This window comes from Pollicipes pollicipes, unplaced genomic scaffold (assembly GCF_011947565.3).
Source record: "Pollicipes pollicipes isolate AB1234 unplaced genomic scaffold, Ppol_2.1 Scaffold_3447;HRSCAF=4054_pilon_pilon_pilon, whole genome shotgun sequence".
Classification (NCBI taxonomy): Eukaryota; Metazoa; Arthropoda; class Thecostraca; order Pollicipedomorpha; family Pollicipedidae; genus Pollicipes; species Pollicipes pollicipes.
In genome coordinates, this window is record NW_023596297.1 from 26381629 (window position 1) to 26396628 (window position 15000).

At 47.0% G+C, this 15000-nt stretch overlaps 1 protein-coding gene across 1 annotated transcript in view; it reads right to left on the bottom strand.

Annotated features, from left to right (window-relative positions):
- LOC119091964 (UDP-xylose and UDP-N-acetylglucosamine transporter) overlaps positions 1 to 4685 on the bottom strand; it is a 20060-nt gene extending 15375 nt beyond the window's left edge. The window contains exon 1 of the mRNA XM_037214899.1: positions 4603 to 4685. The gene's annotated coding sequence lies outside the window, so the exon portion shown is untranslated. The remainder of the gene's footprint in view (positions 1 to 4602) is intronic.
- Positions 4686 to 15000: the final 10315 nt, after the last annotated feature.

A 15000-nucleotide genomic window follows, 5' to 3' on the forward strand; every position in this document is an offset into this window, starting at 1 on the left:
CAACGCACAAAAATATATATATATATATATATATATATATATATATATATATATACCTACTTAACACCTTTATTTCATTTCAAGCATATAAGGTAGAAATAGGAATATTGGAATAATTGGTAGGACTCATTATATCTGTCTATCTATGTATGTATGTATGTATATATATATATATATATATATATATATATATATATATATATATACATATATGTATATGTATATTCTGGATAAGAATGTGGCATAGTCCCTTTCCCGGCGAACGCAGACTGCGCACTCCCTTTGCTGGATAATTGGAAGGTCCTATACAGGGATTTTGTAAATTTATAAGAGGGCACATACCTTCAGTGCCCCTCTCTCTTGAATACGACACTGCCCAGGAGCCCCCCCCCCCCTCTGGGAAGAGGTCACATTTTGTACAGGAGGTCGCCTGGAAAATCCTGATCCCAAACTGAAAATTCGTGGCACTGCCCATGCCCATATATAATGCTACCTTGGTATTGAGTTGACTTATTAACTTGACCGCCAGGCAGGATTTTGGCGGCGGTGATGACTTCCGCAATGACTTGATGACTTGCCTCCCCCGACCCCTGCAGGATTTCACGCCAAAAGCGTAACGTACCGCGATGCCCGACAGAGTCTGTGCTGCCGTCTGACGTCACCTGACCTTTAATGCGGCCGCTGTTATCGACCCGCTGAACACAGAATATCCCAGTCAGGGGTAAACGGCGAGCACTTCCATCTTCATCGATCTCCTCCTTGATGCTCCATTCTTCTCTTGGAGGATAACTTTTTCCTCGAAATTCGAACCTGTCCCTCCACGGGTGGGTGATACGTAAGGCAGATGCTCTAACCAAGTGAACTATCGGATAGTCAACCGTATTTGTACGGACAACGCACAAACGGATCGTCTGGACGGGACGGATTTGTAGGTAGATATGAAGTTGGTGATTTGCAGCTGTTTTTGCAGGTTCCTGCTCTGTGAACAACATGTTTTGCAAAAGCGTATGCAAGTTACAAGCTAAAATGCAAATGTAAACCTGATTGTCTTGGTTTGCTGAGGGTCGCCATAGCATTCGTGGCGTAGCTTGTCCCACGATTTCGGATAAGGCGGGCGTGGCTGCATGTTGGACGGTCGGGAAGGCGCCAGAATGTGCGCATCGCTTCGCAACGATGCGCGCGGGAATGTGCGCGCGTTGGCGCACAGCCAACAGCTCGCACTGCGCCATGTCCGTCAGAGCTGGCGATCACCTTTAAAAAGCGGGGGGAGGGGGAGGGGGAGGGAACCAGGATGTTCAGGCTACTTCACCATGTAAGTGTCCAACAGGGTTGAAAATGGTCGGCGAACTTTTTTGAAAGGCTTCTCCTCAGGTAATGACGCTTTGGTTTTATATCAATGTGTTTTCTGGTTTATTCACATGCTCGCCACGATAATTTTGCCAGATAAGGTTTCATGTGAAAAACTAGCATACAGATCAAAGTTTAGATGGAACCAGACATGTATATTATGGCACTCCGAAGGTGTGCAAAATGTTGTTTAACCTTAAACATTTGTCGTCTTTGAGATAGGCATCTAACACATGTTTTCGCCAGTTGAACCCAACTAAGCCATCGCAGGTACCAGCCGATATTTATAATCCTGCGCATACAAAAGCTTATGTTGGTATTTACAATTTTGACGCCCAAAGGCGCACGCTTGCATGTAACGCATCTATGTGTCATCTAAAGTATAGCATTGTTAGGCTAACGCCAGTAATGCTGCTCAGAGGGAGTAGTCAAAGTACCTGCATAATGGAATCTATAGCGAATCAAAGCAGATCTTAAACACTGATAGCAGCTTTCAAATACAATTGAGAAGGAAGAAAATTAAAGTAAATTTGCGCTTGAAAAAGTAAATAAAGTAAATTTGTCACCAAACTGTTCCAACTATTTCACCCTTCTACCTCATCTCAATAGACCACAGCCAATGTCTTCTAAAATCACATACACCAACTTATTTTTTTGCACTGACAGAGTGAAAAATGCTGATGTTTCAAGCCATGAGAAGTTCAGTTCATTACAATGTTCATAGCCTCATTCATCATTCCACGGCGTCACAGCTGCCGCAATGTCATACTTCTCATTGAAGAACCAGAGCCAGCCTCTCATATGGCGTTTGACGTCTTTAAGTGGATGCATCATGCAGCCACTACAGATGAAAGCCACATGGTATGTTTGAAATGATCTACTTTTCTCTCTTACCACCGTCCACGTTCCACCACACAGCCATCGGCGCACCGCTTCATACGGCTTAAAGGCAATGGACGCAAGAATATTTTGTCCACGGATATTTGCCCCTTCAGTGAAATTATTGACATTTAGCAATGTCATAAAAACCGTAACATATTGTTGCATGCTGCAGAAAACTTCTATGAAAATAAACAAAAGTTGTAAATATAAGCTCCAAAACGTCTTCTAAAGCTCACAAGGCCTGCAGCCGGAACTTTATCGAACGCCTCATAGAAGTGATATGTCGGGATAATTTTTCTCTCACAGAGCTGCTTCCAGATACACATACTTTTTCCAGCACAGAACACTGGAGAAAAATTAAGAAGGCGGTCAGGAAAAAGGCCCTTTATAAGAAATATGTGTTGAAAATAGTAACAACTGAAGGAATGGAAAATCGTATAGTGTGCGTGCCCTGTAGTCGTCGTCGCATATCGCATCTTCTTCAGACATAGACGAATAAACTCATGCCATCCCTTTTTCAGTTTTGACAGCTGTTACGCTTTTGATATGTCAGTAACTGCCGGCTGTATTCGCAAGTGCGTGAGGTTAAGGCAATGAAAGGCCACCGTTTCCCATGTATTTCGTTAGTCATAGATATTGATTGGGATTTATGAGGTGAGGATGGGTTTTATGTAAATCAAGAAAGGCTGAGTGCACGACTCCCTCACCCCAACAGCCAAAGGAAGTGTGGGGCTGTATTTATTTTTTGGACCTATCTTACTGCCGCTCAATGAATTCAGGCAATAGTTTGGAAAATTGGGTTTGTCATTCTTGAATTTTCAGTGCGGTGTCTGCTTAAATCTGTTCAATTTGGGTAACCTGGCGTACTGATGTGTCATGTTTACGATAGGTTATCTGTCGCTGGTGCTCTGGTTCACGTCCTGGTTTTGGGATGTTTGTAAAGCGTAAGGAATAGCAGAAGTGCGTCATTTTCCTGCCAAAACTTTTGACGCGCAAAGGCCTGCCAAGTCTGGCCCATAGCCCAGCCAAAAATCCGCAGGTTCTTGCGAGTCATATATTGGCGGGCTGGCGGGCTGAAAAGTTGTGTCTCTAGTCGATACCACCCTCCCCCTCGCCTACAGCTTTTTTAGGATACGTCTCTAGCATGTCGTACAATCGTGTACAAGTTCTCACTACCCTATGGAACCTTCAATGCGTAAGTTTCGACACAAAACATGTGCGCATAGCATTTCTGGTTTCGGACCAGCGGCGGTTATTGGGAAAACTTACCACCAGCCGCAAGATCGTGTTGATACCAAGCCACTGGTCTTTTTCTCTAACGTCTATACGTCTTCATTTAGAAACGGCAGGGGGTCATATCGACCCCCCACTTTATCAGTCTGTTACAAAAACGGTGAATCAGGGCAGGGTTAATAGCTGGCGCAGTAACTAACCCGGCGCAGCCACGGCTGCACCTAGAAACAGCATAATTTTCTAAAGACACTTGGAGCGATACAGTTTTGTGCCTGGGCTCGAGCAGATTTTATACCGCCCGGGTCAGCCACAAAAATGGCATCGATATCCCTTCGTGCAGGCTGTTACAAAGGAAGGTTTCTTCTACAGCTAGAAGTAAACCTAAATATATCAACTATTAGCCTCGAGCTCACGGTCACCAGCGCGCCCCCGGCAAGCCGTGCGCTAGATGGGGAAGGCCGGTGAGTCAGGGAAACGGTGGGTAGAGGAAGTCGGTGGTCCAGCCCCGAGGCAACCTGTCCTGCGTCGACAAAAACATTCCGCGCGCCGCGCCAGGCAGAGGGAGGGAAGGGTGGTCACCCCAGCGAAGGGGGGTGGGGAGGGGAGGGGGCGCACGCGCGGGGGCTCGCCGCACACGGTCGAAAACAAGGACCTTGGTGCTGGCGTCCCCTCGGTTTCGACGCCGCGGCCTGGCCCGGAAATATTTTATCTTAGTTTAGGTTTCTGAAGCACTAAATTTCACTTAATGGTAATATGATATATCATAATAGATAATGCCTTCTTTAGGATTTCCGTCCTTATTTGAGCTGCACCTTGGGTCACGTTTGAGTTGCACTTTCTTACTTAGTATTGGTCGAACATGGTCCAATATCACCACAGAGTATGCCGGAACATTTCACGCACGTTGAATGATCATAGAGGCAGGAAAACATAAAGGTACTGAACCATAGGGACAGTCCTCACAAAAGCAACTGAAGTTTGCCGTAACCAGAACACATCTTTCGCACACCTCACAGTTGATGCAGCGCCCACATTTAGTATTTATCAGCTCTACATAATCATATCCCAGTATGTAATGAAACCATGTCTGCTGTCCCCAGGCATGCGACGGGCCGTTTCATGCGCCGGTGCAGTACTTACTGTGTGTACAGGAAACCCGCGGGCGCATCTGCTTGATCGCGGTCGGAGCCTGGCTGTTTCCCTCACAATCCAGTAGATGGGGCTCGGGAGTGACGTTCGTGTTTCAAACCTGTTACCAAACTCTGCCGCTGAGCGGCGCCTAGATCGCCCTGGGCTGTGAACGCTGTATTCACACAAAAGCGTAATGACGGTTTTCCCGTCCCACCACAAAATTGAAAGCTGTGCTTATGGTCACGAAGGATCAAGGTTGAGCGAAAATGTTATTTAAAAACCAAGACAAGTGAGTGCAGAGCATGTTCGAAAACTGTACAAACACTGCCGTTAGAAATATACCAGAACTATGAGCCATTATAATTCCGGCACCCGATACACGGTGCTGCGCTGAGGTCTGCACGAAACTCAGGCTGCTAAGCCGGGAAGGTTGCAGTGACCCACATCGCTATGGCTACGACGATCCTAGAGGTCATGGTTACAATGACCCATAAACTCAATGCCTGTCTCGCTTGGATGAAGAAGCATCTGCTTGCCGCCAACCGGTGACCCCACACCGTCGGCTGCGTGGTTAGCATGTAACCGAGGTTGTGACTCTACCAGCCCCGGCAATTGGCAAAAAAACAAATGAGGGCAAGAGTCGGATGGCACCCGGATGAGACGGGAGCTGACACCCCCTCACCCCGAATCTCCTTCATACGTCCTTCAGTCTAAACCTGAACGTGCAGCTTAACGATGTCACTTACCTTATTACTTCAGAGAACCGCTTCATGTTGTCACGGCAGTAGTCAAAGTTACGTCGCTGTTGGCGGTAGCACAGACTCCATCAGCATCACCTCTTCGCGTAGCGAAACCAAGTGGAAACCGCCGGTAGCAAACTAGGTTAGTAGCGTATGTTTGTTGGCGTGTGCATATCTTCCATGCACGTGCGAACTTTTGCGACAATCCACGACATAAATTAACGCCCGTGTGATACAAGTGACGGTGACAGCGCGCGTGAGAGTGGGACGCGTATTGGTATTTAGCTGGGAGACACTTATCGTATATTAAGGGAAACCAGATGCGCAGAGTCCCAGCTGTTACTAAAAGATGCCGAAATGTTCGAGAAGCAATGGTTGTAATATTTCCATACGTAGGGGGCTATCAGTGACGTAAGCACTGAAAGCTCACTTCTTTAAGTTGAGATGGGAAATGCAAATCATTGTCATGTAGCTGGAGGCGTACCGATGGCATACCAATTCGTTGCTATACCGATCCCATCGGCGTCAGGTTTTCTAGCAAACAACCAGACAAACCACAACTCAATGGACAAAAAAGACGGCCCTTTAGAAATTTGTTTCTGTTTTTGCAATATTGTCACCAATTGGTTTGCAAAAGTGTCCGTGTATGTCACCGATCATATCCAGTAAATCAGAGGCTTTTTCACCCCTGTGCTTGAGAGAGCAAGAGGCATGATGAGAACATAGGTGAAAAGGTAGCGTTTGTTGGCGAATCAAAAAGGCCTATTCGGCTATGTTTTGACGAGCCTGATCTAGACGCAAAAAGTGTCTAGAACATTCTCGTTCTACAGGCATTTTGCCAAACGTGTAACTTTTTGTAACTAAGGCACTTTCGCCCAATTTTTTGTTGGTTTCCGAGTCCATAAATGACGCCTGAACACCTACGGCTCCTACGGGTGATGATTTGTTCTCTCCATACTGAAACTATGAGATTCGGCGTGATGATAATCTGCTGACTGTCAAGACTTTGCAAAAACCCAAGGGCTATCTCGATCCAAAATAGGTGGATCAGCCCACATATATAAACTAAACCCTAAAAATATTTCATCCTGGAAAATCCATTCCATCCTGGAATGATCTTTGTAACACGCTTTACGTGTAAGTTATGCGGTTGCTGGCCGTTGAGCTCACGGGGAATCCCCAGCTGCCGACTGTGCTGCCCCCAACGGAAAGAGTTGCGCGTAACCGGGGCCTTCGGACTGCATCCAGGGGGATATCCAATAAGCCCGGCCACCGAAGCGTTGATCCACTCCTGTAGGGCCGCCGGCCGCCGCCATATTGCGCTCGTTTCCGAGTGACTTCTAGGTCAGAGACCGGACGGCGGAGGGACAGATTGAGTGTGCTCGCGCCAAAGGGGTGGGGCACAAATGAGCGGCTGGGATTCGAAAGCTGGTCATGGAAAGCAGAATGTGTGGGGATATGCGATCTGAGCAATGTCGTGAGAAATGAAAAGAAGACATGCACCAAAATAATCGGGACAATAGAAGGAACATCACGATAGGATTTCGGGGATCGCGTTAGGTCTTCGACCCAGCATTCTTTCAAATGTGTTTTTACGGCATTCTCCTTCAAAATAAAGCTCAGTTTAAATGGTTGAGCACATTTTGCAAAATGTTTAGTCGAGTTAAAAAGGATAAAGTTCCCTTGTCATTGCTTAACATAAATACAAAGGCAAACAAGTTTATTTGATTTAAAAAGAAATATTTTATTAAAATGTATCGCAAGCTATTGTTCGTGTTACAAAACGGCACTGAGCATGAAGTTGATGACATTCTTGAAGGCCTTTCGTCGCATGTGTTCGTGTATTTTACATTGACAGGGCTAACTGTTCTTTGTTTACATTACCGTAAGAACAAAATGAAATGTGCAAGCAACATGCATAGGCCGAAATGCATTTAGTTATCCTTTCATGTCTATATAGTTACGTAGTCGAGAACTTGTATTTCTTCGATATATCGAACGAGGCGAGATCGAGTCTAATGGGAGAGGTCCTTTTTTGTGGACAGCGCCAAAGCAAGGCGCTAGCGTCCGCCATGTGTCCGCGTGCGTGTGATCATGTCCAGGGTCACTTCCCAGCTGCATGACTCTCACCGATCCGGCCATGAGGGCCGACACACATACATGCAGCATGTACATGCAGAGCCGAAGGTGATCCCGAGTCTAGGCCGGAGTCGGAGCTGGGCTGCGAGTCTGAAGGGGGTGCTATGCTGCCTCTTTACAAAGCACACTTTCATGAAATATGTTCTGGTAACGTGTGAGGTAATGACACTATATTCTGCAGCACTGAAAAGTGCGAGAAAACCCGCAGATTCCAATGGTGTGCGGGCGACACAGGCACATAACATTGTTCGTACCCAGAGGTCTCATCATTCGTTTGCAGTGGTAGTGGAATGAGGATCGTCGTCATTAGATGAATTAACGCATCGCCTCTTTCAGGCATTTTATATCGTTCTAACTCGCTGTTGGGTTCGTTTAATTGGTATGTATCTTTTATATTTGAATTCACATTGTTCTGATTGAAAGCAAAGTTGTTTACTGGTACTTGGGGCCGGTAAAATAGTTTTCCAGGACTGATGTCTTTTCACCCGAAACCGTAGAAAATAACCATAGGTGGAGAATGCAAGCTAACCGTAAGTCGAGGGTGGAAAATTAAGGAACGGTCGAGGTGCTGACAATTTACGAGTTTAGAGTTACTATGCTGGGCGATCGACTTTTAAAATACCAGAGGTGCTGATAAGGCAGTAGTATTAGCCTTATTCCTCGGAGAAAAACCAGGAGAATGAAGATATAGTTAGGTTAATATTTCGGCAACATGCCCTTATCGAAACAATAGCAGAAGTGAATTCCGCGATTAATTGAATTCACTTCTGCTATTGTTTCGATAAATGCATGTTGCCGAAATATCAACCTAACTAGGTCTCCATTCTCCTGGTTTTTATCCGAGAAATAAGGCTACTACTACTGTCTTATCCATGTGAATAATGTTCCTCGCTAATCCACAGGCACCGGTTACACTGGAAACACGCGGCATTTCGAGCGGTAGTTGTGGTACCGAGAGATCATAAGCGTGGCGTGAAACGTCAAGTAATGACAGCATAGCCAATGTCGCCTTAGCAACATTGTTTAACAAACATCCCCTGGCGAACTGAATGTCGATAACTCAGCATAGGAATTCTGAACTTATGATGACGAAAAATATGAAGCCGAAAGCCTGTCTTGCTTGAAGAGCCGGAAAGTTGTGCCGGCTTAAACGTGGTACAATTTTGACCATATGTTGCTCGGTTGCATGGAACATTTTGGTCGCGACATTGGCGACCTTGCATGGGAAAGTTTATAACAAAGTTATTGACGCACACTTGGCAGTTCATTCGAAACTCGTTTGTTACAATTGTCCGTTGGGTCGTGAGGTCGTTAACCCAAGTGAACATACTAGTTTCAAGCTTTGTGTATCTTTTTATTGAAGACGTGTGGTAAGTGAGTGTGATAAGATGTAAATGCCGGCTGGCCGAAACCTTTGGCCGGTTGACTGAACTTTGGCCCGCTGGGTCTCAGCGGGCCAAACACGTTTTGCCGCACGCTCGGCTTAGGGTTAAAAACGTTCTGTGGCGAATGGAAAGACTGATAATCGGCAATCCAGAGAGTACGAAGGTAACTGAAAATATCCATCATGAATAACATATTGCGCAGGTCTCTTTGCTGCGCACGGGCACACCTTTTGAACTTAATAGCGGTGTTCGGCGAAAAATGGCACTATCACTTTTGTTCCGAGGCCTATCAGATTCTTAAATTCCTGAATAGTTTTTCTCAGACTTAACGTATCCACTTGCGTATTGTTGCCAGAGCTCGCAAGAGTTATCTAACGAATGTCTCTGGCCAAAAACTTCGTTGTTTGTTCCGGGCTTTGTTCACCTCGCCAGGGCATGTTGCACGCGGTTATCTAGCGCTAAATTTACGTCACTTTGCACAGTACTCGCTAAAATCCAAAGTTAATCGTAAGCCGACCCCAACTGTGCTTACGATTTCTGAACTGGGCTGCGGACTGGCTCCGCCTTGTCGACTCACAACAAATGCTGCCGCAGCCGAGCTTCAGAGCAGCTCTGAGTGAGTCGGCGGGCGCAGGCTCTGGGGGAGAGAGCCGCGTCGGCTGCGGCTGCGGCGGTACGCCAGAGTGTGGCCACCGGGCCGTGGCCGCAGGTCGCCGTCGTCCGGCCGTCGTCTGTCACCATAATTGGCAGGATCAGCGCGGTCGGCGCGGTCGGCTGGGACCCCCCCCCCCCCCCTCTGCCCCTCTCCGCCCCCCCCCCCCCCGCCGCCGCCCGGGGCCACGCCGTCTGAGCAGGCTGCAACGATCCGCACGAGTCAGCTGACAGATAATCAATGCGCTGGCGCGGCGGCACGCCCGAACGCTCGACGTCCCCAGCCGCCGCCGGCACCGTGACCCGACGGGCGAGAGCGGCGCTCACAGGCTGTCCGCGCCGCTAACGACGTTAGCGGCCCGCTGCCCGGCGCCGTGATGACGTTGTCCACAAACTGCCGACGGCGGTAATTCGCTCACCCTGCATTAATGGGAAACAGGGTGACCTCTTGGTAGTGCAACGAATGTTAGTGCCACTTCTTCGGTGGCTAGGACTGGACAACACGGCGACTGTGTGAATGGATAGGATCTGTATCCAAAGCTGAGGTTTTGCCCCGATCGTGGGAAGAAGAAGTAGACATGCAAACTGCAAAGGTGAAAAGGAAGAATTAAGAGTGGCTTTTCTAAGGAGGGCTTCCGCACCCAAGTCGCATAAATGGCCCTTCATAAATGGAAAGTCTGGGGAGTGTGCTTTTACCGGTAATCGGTGAGTTTTGCCTGCCTTTTGTCAAGCCTCACTGTCGAATAAATTTACTCATGATACGATAACTGTTGCCTAAGGACTAACCATCACTGGATACAGCAAATCTTCCCTTCTGTGATACTTGAGGGGAGTATGCCACTTTTTTCGTACTTTTCAACTACTGTTGCATCAGACGTAAACAATTTGATAAGTGATACCAGTTTTCTGAACACACGTTCGGGCAGGGGCCAAGTTGGTGCCCCAAAGGTTTTCCAGGAATGATTTCCGAGTGGCGCGGAGTAGCCGGGCCAAATTTTGCACAGCTGCAGACCATTAAATAGCAGATCGTCTGGTATCAAAAATTTATATTCGCATCGTAAGATTGCTGACCTGTGGCAGGTCAAAGGCAGGCTATGGATTCAGCGAAGTTCTTTTCTAGGGAATCGCTTAATCTGATGCAACAACGGAGTGTTAGAGGAAGCCATACGCTTCTGAGATACTTTCTTTGGCGACAGAGAAATTGAATGAATAAATTCCTATCGACCTAGGGTGGCTTTGAAGGTCAGACCAACGTCGAAACCAACCTGTTTTGTTACTCTAGGGCGTGCTGTATGGGTTAGTTTGTGGTGTTCATTTCGAATTCATTGGTAACAGGAACTGCATTTTACATCTTCCATGAACTTTTTTGAGGTCAGAATAGGTCACTGACCTAAAATGGCCCAAGTAAACATTTTTCTTTAGGATCATGCTGCCTAGTGTTATCTTTGTCGCTTATTCAAATGCAAAACTCATAGCAGTGTGGTATGGTTTTGGTCACCGTGGCCTCTTAAAAGGTCAAGCAAGGTCACTGACCTTTGATGCGCATGCGACCCTTTGCATAGAACAGGTACATAGGTTCTGGGGGCACTTTGGAGACCAACTTGGGGTTTAACCTTTTTTGACATTATTTGACCCAAAGGTCAATACCTAGATATCTAAAACCTTGACTGAAGTGAGTTCACGTGCAGGCCTACTACATCCTGTAAATTTGACGGTTTCAGCTTTTTTAGTTCCTGAGATCTTAGAGGGTCAAATAAACCCACACCCGAATAAAGGGTGTCCAGCCGGCCACCCGGGCGCGTGTTAAAGTCCCTCTGAGTAGCTCAGAATTTCGACTTGAAGTGGACGATCCCGCGGAAAAATATCATTTCCCTCCCTACCCAAGACCATAAAGGTAATGCACTCGAAGGGAATGCTTTGCATTTGATGATATTAAGGCAAACGTCAGATATGATGAAACAAGCTCACTTATAACTGTTGGTATGATTTTTAAGTAAAAAAGACTGCCCTAGGCAGCTAAGTTCTCGGTGAAGTAAATACGCTCCTCAATGTGACATGGTTTAATTGCGTCATCGTACCTTGCATAACATTGATTGACAGCCAGTTGATGACCGGCTGCATCTGGAAATCGTGCTTACAAACGCCGAGTATGAACACCTCGACGAATATATTTGTATTGGTCTTGATCGCCGCATGGCTTATGGGATGGTAGGCTTCGAATCACGTTTTTGTGACAACATGAATGCCAAGGTGACTGAAATACTCTCCCCCATTTTCGCTGGCGCGTAGCCCAGAAACTAGAAGTGTTTAGGTCTTAAGAAGGGCAGGGTTGTGAACTGCACCGAAGAGCCTTCAAAAAGGCTATATCAGTTTAAAATCCCATATTACTTTTATGCACTCCCTTTAATTTCCCCTGCTTTTTACGACGCGTGTGTTCGGTAATGTTTGCAGCACACTACTGGGACAAAAATGTTTGTGTAATGAATGCAACGAAAGCGTAAAACACTTTGCTGAGACAGAAGGATATGCTAAAATGAAGCTATTATCCAGCGAATTCAACGAAACGCTATACAACAGCTTTGAATTCTGCCCCATGGGTTTTTTATGGTGGCTCTTTTCTAGGCGCATTTTGGCTTTGGGAATGAGAGCATCACATAGGCTATGAGACGCGCTGGTTCAAACTTCAACCAACCAAATCCTTGATAATAGGTCCTTGCCCGCTTGGCCAATCACAAACGTGTTCTTATATGTACCAGTAGAGGTGCTAACAGGTGGATGTCATGATGACGATGATCGCCACTAGCAGGCCAGAAGCGTAACGCCCCCACAAGGCGTTGATAGCGTAATTGGTACTCGAAGATAGGTAAAATTGATGTCTTTTGATGTATTGACGGTACTGTAGTGGCAATCAGCGGTGAAACTGGGCGTTTTTCCACTTTGGTGAACGCGTGAACCGTGTCCATCGTATTTCCGAGATGTTTATCTTAACGAATTTTGTCCGCTTCGCTCCATTGCCATAAATTGGACTTACTCTAAGAAAGAAAGCCCTTCAGTTCCTGTTCTTTGGATTTATAAGCTCAAAGTTCTCACGTTGAGTTAACGACCTTTGATATATCACGAAGCACTGGTTAAACGCTATTGTAGTGCTTAGCAACGAGAATATTGGCGGCACTCAATATTTCACGCTGTGCTCATTCCCAAGGGCTCATCGTTTAAAAATGAGCACGGAACAGGACATAACCGCTTGTGTTTTAGCAATATTTTTCATAGACGTCTCATAGCTTCCGCAATTTGATATGCCGATTTCCCATCCTGTTTTGGTTCAAAGACGGGTGATTTGGTGAAGAAGCAGCAGCCACTATTTGCACCTGCCTGTCAAACTGGACACCGCACATACCCACAAAAGGCGCCGCTTTGAGGCCGCTCCTGGAGACTACAGAAACGCAGCAACTTTAAGAAGCTGTTGGACTCCTCCCGGAAGTACCAGCCGTTGGCACGAAAGGAAATACTTTATTGCATGGCGTGATAGAAATGCTCCTAGACTGTCTGAATTTGATGGTCTCATTCTGCTTGTAACTTGAACACTGCAGACAGTGGTGTATCTTTAGGGTAGGCGAGAGGTGGCACTGGGACATGGGACAAGCCCGCCCCTTGGGCCGCTTGTGAGCCGCCCTGTTGGGCCGCACCAAAACCTCGTTTCGAAACCACACAGCCTTTGTTTCCAAGTGAAACCAAAAGTCCAGAAACACCGCAAAATGTGCAAAATTTTCATTTTCGGGAGACATCAAATTCCAGTGGCACTACAAATTCGTGCCTTGCCTGTTTGATAATTCCTGAATCGTCTCATTCGGCAACTGAGCATTAAAATCATTTTCCGACACCATAACGTTTATTTTCGTGGCGCCAAACTCCAGAGGGCACCGCGAAGGGCCGCAAACCTTTATTCTCAAGAGGCACGACAGTGTTGGGCCTGCCACCCCGTGCGAAATCCTGGAACAGTTCCACGATTTCTTTGTTCTTCATCCTGATGAAATTCTGGATCCACCCATTCCGCAAAGAGACAGCATAAAATTTTCGGTTGCGGAATATCATAAATATGATTTCAGCAGGCACCCAATGTCTCGGGAACCATGATGGGTCCCAGAACGTTTATTTTCAAGATGAAAAAAGTTTATAGGCACGACAACGTTTCTACCTTTCCATGGGGGAGTGCCGGATCAGCCTTTTCAGCGATGGTTCACCAAAACTTTTATTTTAGAATACCACATTCTGCATTTTTAACCGGCTTCAAATCCCGACGGTTCATTTAAGGAACCCAACATCTTCATTTTCAAAGGGCACAAAATCACCAGATGCCTTCATTTCGGGCATCATGACCGGTGTTTTGAAGAGGCACCCACTTCTAAAGGATTCCATGCCCTTTATTTTCAAGTGGCGTCAAACTCCACAAGGTGCAACAATGGCCCCATTTTTTCATTAGGAGCCAAGGTTGCCACCACTGGTGACAAAGTTCACGGGACCCACCTGAGGGGGTCCTGAAAAGCTCTTTGGGCCCTGAGGGTACAACGATCAAGGTTCCGATCCAAGAGTTCGAAGGGTAGACGGGGGGATGAATGGACCTCAGCCAGAGGGCTGTGCGGAACACTCTGTCCCGTGCCGGTCTTGGCCCAGGGGCCTCTTTGCCAAGTCGGGGCGCGGCCGGGCCTCCAAATGCTAATCTGAAAGATCGTGCATTGGTCTGGCCCCTATGCCGATCAAAGGCTCAAAGTGCCCAACAAGGGGCTTGCGTCGACAGTTGGCTCAAAGTCGGCCATGGGCACATTTGCTGAACAGGGGCAGAAGCGGGACCTCGAATGTAAAAAGGCCTCTTGCGTTGGTCAGGGTGCTCTTGACAATGATAGGCGACATGACAAATGATGATGCAATGGTTTGCATTCACAATGAGACAAAGGCCCGTGCCGGTCATAGGTCGTGGAATCGAACGAGGGGCCCTCCCCACCGTTTCAATTGGGAGGCAGGGGTCCATAAGCCGAATTGGTGTCTCGGCGCCACTTCGGCATTGAACTTTCTGTGCCGGTGAGGGATCGTTTTGCGACAATGGCGTGTCTTTGCGTCGATTCTGTGTCAGATGCCCAGGTCAGAGAGCCTGCCGAGTCAAGAGTGGGATCGGTGTATGATGTATCCCTCAAGGAGCCTCCGGATCGACCAAAGTACCCCAGACCCGTATCGCCAGAGTAGCAGTTGATACTTTTCGGAACAGGGACGAAAGGACCCTTCACCTCCTGACCAGGAAAATTCGCCTGTGCAATTTCGAGGTAGATTCTCCGAACGGAATTAGTAGTTATAGCATCACGAGCGAACAGAATTACGCCATCGCGTCATGAGTTCGTAGTGCTGTACATGCTAAAACAGTATAAATATACGCAGACATTCATGTGCAAAATATGTGTGCATTACATTTCGCGTATTGCTCATAATGCGTATTACAAGAT